The 7,393-nt window shown below is 41.0% G+C and overlaps 1 non-coding gene across 1 annotated transcript; it reads right to left on the bottom strand.

Moving 5' to 3' along the window:
- Positions 1-364: 364 nt before the first annotated feature.
- LOC148574972 (small nucleolar RNA R71) lies at positions 365-472 on the bottom strand. The gene has a single exon (XR_015905554.1). It is a non-coding gene; the product is annotated as a small nucleolar RNA R71 (small nucleolar RNA).
- Between the last annotated feature and the right edge of the window lie 6,921 nt (positions 473-7,393).

The raw sequence follows: 7,393 nt of genomic DNA, 5'->3' as shown, positions 1-7,393 counted from the left end.
GATGCTTGGTGACTTTACTGCACCTAATTCCAATTTACATGGAAGAAGCATCTCAATCCCTGCCATTGGAGCAAATAATTTTGAGCTTAAACCTCAATTAGTTTCTCTGATGCAACAGAACTGCAAGTTTCATGGACTTCCATCAGAAGATCCTTTTCAGTTCCTAACTGAATTCTTGCAGATCTGTGATACTGTTAAGACCAATGGGGTTGATCCCGAGGTCTACAAGCTTATGCTTTTCCCGTTTGCTGTAAGAGATAGAGCTAGAATATGGTTGGACTCTCAACCTAAGGATAGCCTGAACTCTTGGGATAAGCTAGTCACGGCTTTCTTAGCCAAGTTCTTTCCTCCTCAAAAGCTTAGTAAGCTTAGAGTGGATGTTCAAACCTTCAGACAGAAAGAAGGTGAATTCATCTATGAAGCTTGGGAGAGATATAAGCAACTGACCAAAAAGTGTCCTTCTAACATGCTTTCAGAATGGACCATTCTGGATATATTCTATAATGGTCTATCTGAACTATCAAAGATGTCATTGGACCATTCTGCAGGTGGATTCATTCACCTAAAGAAAATACCTGCAGAAGCTCAAGAACTCATTGACATGGTTGCTAATAACCAGTTCATGTACACTTCTGAAAGGAATCCTGTAAGTAATGAGACGCCTCAGAAGAAGGGAGTTCTTGAAATTGATACTCTGAATGCCATATTGGCTCAAAACAAAATATTGACTCAGCAAGTCAATATGATTTCTCAGAGTCTGAATGGAATGCAAGCTGCATCCAACAGTACTCAAGAGGCATCTTCTAAGGAAGAATCTTATGATCCTGAGAACCCTGCAATAGCAGAGGTAAATTACATGGGTGAACCCTATGGAAACACCTATAATCCCTCATGGAGAAATCACCCAAATCTCTCATGGAAGGATCAACAAAAGCCTCAACAAGGCTTTAATAATGGTGGAAGAAACAGGTTTAGCAATAGCAAGCCTTTTCCATCATCCACTCAGCAAAAGACAGAGAGTTCTGAGAAGATCCCATCTAGTTTGGCAAACATAGTCTCTGATCTATCTAAGGCCACTCTAAGTTTCATGAATAAAACAAGGTCCTCCATTAGAAATTTGGAAGCACAAGTGGGCCAGCTGAGTAAAAGGATCACTAAAACCCCTCCTAGTACTCTCCCAAGCAATACAAAAGAAAACCCAAAAGGAGAGTGCAAGGCCATTGAATTGACCATCATGGCCGAACCTACAAGGGAGGGAGAGGACGTGAACCCCAGTGAGGAAGACCTCATGGGACGTCCAGAGATCAATAAAGAGTTTCCTTCTGAGGAACCAAAGAACTCTGAGGCTCATCTAGAGACCATAGAGATTCCATTAAACCTCCTTATGCCATTCACGAGCTCTGATGAATATTCTTCTTCTAAAGAGAATGAAGATGTTACTGAAGAGCAAGTTGCCAAGTACCTTGGTGCAATCATGAAGCTGAATGCCAAATTATTTGGTAATGAGACTTGGAAAGATGAACCTCCCTTGCTCACCAATGAACTGAGTGATCTGGATCAACTGAGATTGCCTCAGAAGAAACAGGATCCTGGAAAGTTCTTAATACCTTGTACCATAGGCACCATGACCTTTGAAAAGGCTCTATGTGACCTTGGGTCAGGGATAAACCTCATGCCCCTCTCTGTAATGGAGAAACTGGGAATCTTTGAGGTGCAAGCTGCTAGAATCTCATTAGAGATGGCAGACAACTCAAGAAAACAGGCTTATGGACTAGTAGAGGACATGTTAGTAAAGGTTGAAGGCCTTTACATCCCTGCTGATTTCATAATCCTAGACACTGGGAAGGATGAGGATGAATCCATCATCATTGGAAGACCCTTCGTAGCCACAGCAAGAGCTGTGATTGATGTGGACATAGGAGAGTTGGTACTTCAACTGAATAAGGACTACCTTGTGTTTAAAACTCAAGGATCTCCTTCTGTAACCATGGAGAGGAAGCATGAAAAGCTTCTCTCACTGCAGAGTCAACCAAAGCCCCCACAGTCAAACTCTAAGTTTGGTGTTGGGAGGCCACAACCAAACTCTAAGTTTGGTGTTGAACCCCCACAACCAAACTCTAAGTTTGGTGTTGGGAGGTCCCAACCTTGCTCTGATTATCTGTGAGGCTCCATGAGAGCTCACTGTCAAGCTATTGACATTAAAGAAGCGCTTGTTGGGAGGCAACCCAATGTTATTTAATCATTTTTATTTTATTTTCTCTTTGTTATTTCATGTTTTATTAGGTTAATGATCATGTGGAGTCACAAAAACTACTGAAAAATCGAAAACAGAATGAAAAACAGCATTGAAAATAGCACACCCTGGAGGAAGGGCTTATTGGCGTTTAAACGCCAGTAAGGAGCATCTGGCTGGCGTTTAACGCCAGAACAGAGCATGAAACTGGCGTTAAACGCCAAAAATAAGCAGTAGTCTGGCGTTTAAATGCCAGGATTGCACCCAGAGGAAAGCTGGCGTTAAACGCCAGAAACAAGCATCAGACTGGCGTTTAACGCCAGAAACATGCACTATACTGGCGTTCAATGCCAGAAACATGCTATAGACTGGCGTTGAACGCCCAAAACAAGCAAGGAAGTGGTGTTTAACACCAGAAACATGCTGCAGTCTAGCGTTAAACACCAGGATTGCATATATAGGGCGTTTTACACGTCTAAAAGGTGCAGGGATAAGAAATCCTCAAACACCTCAGGATCTGTGGACCCCACAGGATTTTTTCAGGATCTGTGGACCCCACAGGATCCCCACCTACTTCTTCTCCCCTCTTCACACCTTTCCATAACTCTCTTCCCCAAATACCCCTCACCAATCAACTCAATCACTCTTCCCTATCACCTCTTCACCAATCACATCCATCCTCTCTTCCCCAAAAACCCTACCTACCTTTAAATTCAAATTAATTTCCCTCCCAAACCCAACCCTAAATGGCCGAACCCTAAACCCCTCCCCACTCCTATATAAACCCCTCATTCCCTCTTCATTTTTACACAACAAAACCCTCTCTTCTTCCCCTTGGCCGAAACCATCTCTCTCTCCCTCTCTCCATTTTTATTCTTCTTCTACTTCTTTCTTTCTTCTTTTGCTCGGGGACGAGCAACCATTTTAAGTTTGGTGTGGTAAAAGCATAGCTTTTTGTTTTTCCATAACCATTCATGGCACCTAAGGCCAGAGAAACCTCTGGAAAGAGGAAAGGGAAGGCAATTGCTTCCACCTCTGAGTCATGGAAGATGGAGAGATTCATCTCTAAGGTCCATCAAGACCACTTCTATGAATTTGTGGCCAAGAAAAAAGTGATCTCTGAGGTTCCTTTCAAGCTCAAAAGGAATGAGTATCTGGAGATCCGACTTGAGATTCAAAGAAGAGGTTGGGAAGTTCTCACCAACCCCATTCAACAAGTCGGGATCCTAATGGTTCAAGAGTTCTATGCAAACGCATGGATCACTAGGAACCATGATCAAAGTGTGAACCCGAATCCAAAGCATTGGCTTACTATGGTTCGGGAGGAAATACTTAGATTTCAGTCCAGAAAATGTAAGGCTGGCGTTCAACTTGCCAATGATGGAAGAGAACGCACGCCCCTACACAAGAAGGGTTAACTCTGATCAAAGGTTGGACCAAGTCCTCATGGACATATGTGTGGAAGGAGCTCAATGGAAAATTGACTCAAAGGGCAAGCCGATTCAACTAAGAAGGCTTGACCTCAAACCAGTAGCTAGAGGATGGTTGGAGTTCATTCAACGCTCAATCATTCCTACTAGCAACCGGTCTGAAGTTATTGTAGACCGGGCCATCATGATCCATAGCATCATGATTGGGGAGGAAGTGGAAGTTCATGAGATTATACCTCAAGAACTCTACAAAGTGGCTGACAAGTCCTCCACTTGGGCAAGGTTAGCCTTTCCTCACCTCATATGCCACATCTGCAATTCGGCTGGAATTGACATAGAGGGAGACATCCTCATTGAAGAGGATAAGCCCATCACTAAGAAAAGGATGGAGCAAATAAGAGATCATGGACTTCAACATGAGCATGAGGGGATTCCTCACCATGAAATCCCTGAGATGCCTCAAGGGATGCACTTTCCTCCATAGAATTATTGGGAACAAATCAACACTTCCCTAGGAGAATTAAGTTCCAACATGGGACAACTAAGGGTGGAGTAAGAAAGACAAGGAAGAGACATAGAGGAGCTCAAGAGCACCATTGGTTCTTCAAGAAGAGGAAGACGCCACCCTCACTAAGGTGGACTCATTCCTTAATCTCCTTGTTTATTTATTTTCCTGTTTTTCAATTTTTTGAGCTTTATGTTTATTTATATTTGTGTCTTATTACATGATCATTAGTGTCTAAGTGTCTATGCCTTAAAGTTATGAATATGAATCCATCACCTCTCTTAAATGAAAACTGTTTTAATTACAAAAGAACAAGAAGTACATGGTTTCGAATTCATCCTTGAAACTAGTTTAATTATTTTGATGTGGCGATAATACTTTTTGTTTTCTTAATGAATGCTTGAACAGTGCATATGTCTTTTGAAATTGTTGTTTATGAATGTTAAATATGTTGACTCTTGAAAGAATGATGAACAACAAAAATGTTATTAGATAATCTGAAAAATCATAAAAATGATTCTTGAAGCAAGAAAAAGCAGTGAATACAAAAGCTTGTAGAAAAAAAAGTGGCGAAAAAAATATAAAGAAAAAAAAAGAAAAAGCAAGCAGAAAAAGCCAAAAGCTCTTTAAACCAAAAGGTAAGAGCAAAAAGCCAATAGCCCTTAAAACCAAAAGGCAAGGGTAATAAAAAGGATCCAAGGCTTTGATCATCAATGGATAGAAGGGCCTAAAGGAATAAAATCCTGGCCTAAGCGGCTAAACCAAGCTGTCCCTAACCATGTGCTTGTGGCGTGAAGGTGTCAAGTGAAAACTTGAGACTGAGCGGTTAAAGTCAAGGTCCAAAGCAAAAAGAAGAGTGTGCTTAAGAACCCTGGACACCTCTAATTGGGGACTTTAGCAAAGTTGAGTCACAATCTGAAAAGGTTCACCCAGTTATGTGTCTGTGGCATTTATGTATCCGGTGGTAATACTGGAAAACAAAGTGCTTAGGGCCACGGCCAAGACTCATAAAGTAGCTGTGTTCAAGAATCAACATACTAAACTAGGAGAATCAATAACACTATCTGAACTCTGAGTTCCTATAGATGCCAATCATTCTGAACCTCAATGAATAAAGTGAGATGCCAAAACTATTCAAGAGGCAAAAAGCTACAAGTCCTGCTCATCTGATTGGAGCTAAGTTTCATTGATATTTTGGAATTTATAGTATATTCTCTTCTTTTTATCCTATTTGATTTTCAGTTGCTTGGGGACAAGCAACAATTTAAGTTTGGTGTTGTGATGAGCGGATAATTTATACGCTTTTTGGCATTATTTTTACATAGTTTTCAGTATGATTTAGTTAGTTTTTAGTATATTTTTATTAGTTTTTAATTAAAAATCACATTTCTAGACTTTACTATGAGTTTGTGTGTTTTTCTATAATTTCAGGTATTTTCTGGCTAAAATTGAGGGACTTGAGCAAAAATCAGATTGAGAGTTTGAAGAAGGACTGCAGATGCTGTTGGATTCTGACCTCCTTGCACTCAAAGTGGATTTATGGAGCTACAGAACTCCAAATGACGCGTTCTCAATTGCGTTGGAAAGTAGACATCCAGGGCTTTCCAGTAATATATAATAGTCCATACTTTGATTAAGGATAGATGACGTAAACTGGCGTTGATCGCCAGTCCCATGCTGCATTCTGGAGTCAAACGCCAGAAACAGGTTGCAAAGTGGAGTTAAATGCCAGAAACAGGTTACAAACTGGCGTTCAACTCTAAGAAAGACCTCTACATGTGTAAAGCTCAATGCTCAGCCCAATCACACACCAAGTGGGCCCCGGAAGTGGATTTCTGCATCATTTACTCATTTCTGTAAACCTTAGTAACTAGTTTAGTATAAATAGGACTTTTTACTATCTTCGGATCAGATCTTTGATTAGTTTTATGCTATCTTAGACTTTTGTGAGGGCTGGCCATTCGGCCATGCCTGAACATTTATCACTTGTGTATTTTCAACGGTAGAGTTTCTACACACCATAGATTAAGGTGTGGAGCTCTGCTGTTCCTCAAAGATTAATGCAAAGTACTACTGTTTTTCTATTCAATTCAACTTATTCTGCTTCTAAGATATTCATTCGCACTTCAATATGATGGATGTGATGATCGTGACAGTCATCATCATTCTCAACTTATGAACGCGTGCCTGACAACCACTTCCGTTCTACCTTAGATTGAATGAATATCTCTTGGATATCTAATACAGGGGATCGAGTCCGAGTTATTAGTGTCTTCGTGGTATAAGTTAGAACCCATGGACGGCCATTCTTGAGAATCCGGAAAGTCTAAACCTTGTCTATGGTATTCTGAGTCGGATTCAGGGATTGAATGACTGTGACGAGCTTCAAACTCGCGAGTGCTGGGCGTAGTGACAGACGCAAAAGGATCAATGGATCCTATTCCAGTATGATCGAGAACCGACAGATGATTAGCCATGCAGTGACAGCGCATTGGACCATTTTCACTGAGAGGACAGGTGGCCATTGACAACGGTGATGCCTAACATACAGCTTGTCATGGAAAGAAGTAGGAAGGATTGGATGAAGACAGCAGGAAAGTAGAGGTTCAGAGGGACGAAAGCATCTCTATACGCTTATCTGAAATTCTCACCAATGAATTACATAAGTACCACTATCCTATTTTATATTTTATTTATCTTTTACTTATCAATTCATAAAATCAGTTGAATCCGCCAAACTGAGATTTACAAGGTGACCATAGCTTGCTTCAAGCCGACAATCTCCGTGGGATCGACCCTTACTCACGTAAGGTTTATTACTTGGACGACCCAGTGCACTTGCTGGTTAGTTGTACGAAGTTGTGAAACAGAATTAAGAACATGAACGTGCGTATTGAGTTTTTAGCGCCGTTACCAAGGAAGGAATGATCACGATTTCGCACACCAAAATACCTCAATAAACTTTTCAACCATGTTAGAGAATATGAAAATCATGCACCTTTGAAAAGTTTTTAGGGCATTGCATAAACCAAACGGCATCCTCCGATAAGCAAATACACCAAAAGGACAAGTGAATGTCGTCTTCTCCTGGTCTTGAAGGTCCACTGCAATCTGATTGTATCCGGAATAGCCATCTAGAAAATAGTAAAACGCATGTCCAGCTAACCTCTCAAGCATCTGATCAATAAAGGGCATGGGGAAGTGGTTCTTCCTAGTAGCAGTGTT

Source organism: Arachis ipaensis, chromosome B2 (genome assembly GCF_059453495.1).
Source record: "Arachis ipaensis isolate K30076 ecotype BB chromosome B2, ASM5945349v1, whole genome shotgun sequence".
NCBI classification, from domain to species: domain Eukaryota; kingdom Viridiplantae; phylum Streptophyta; class Magnoliopsida; order Fabales; family Fabaceae; genus Arachis; species Arachis ipaensis.
The sequence above is the reverse complement of the archived record's forward strand: the minus strand, read 5'-3'. Positions and strand labels throughout refer to the sequence as shown.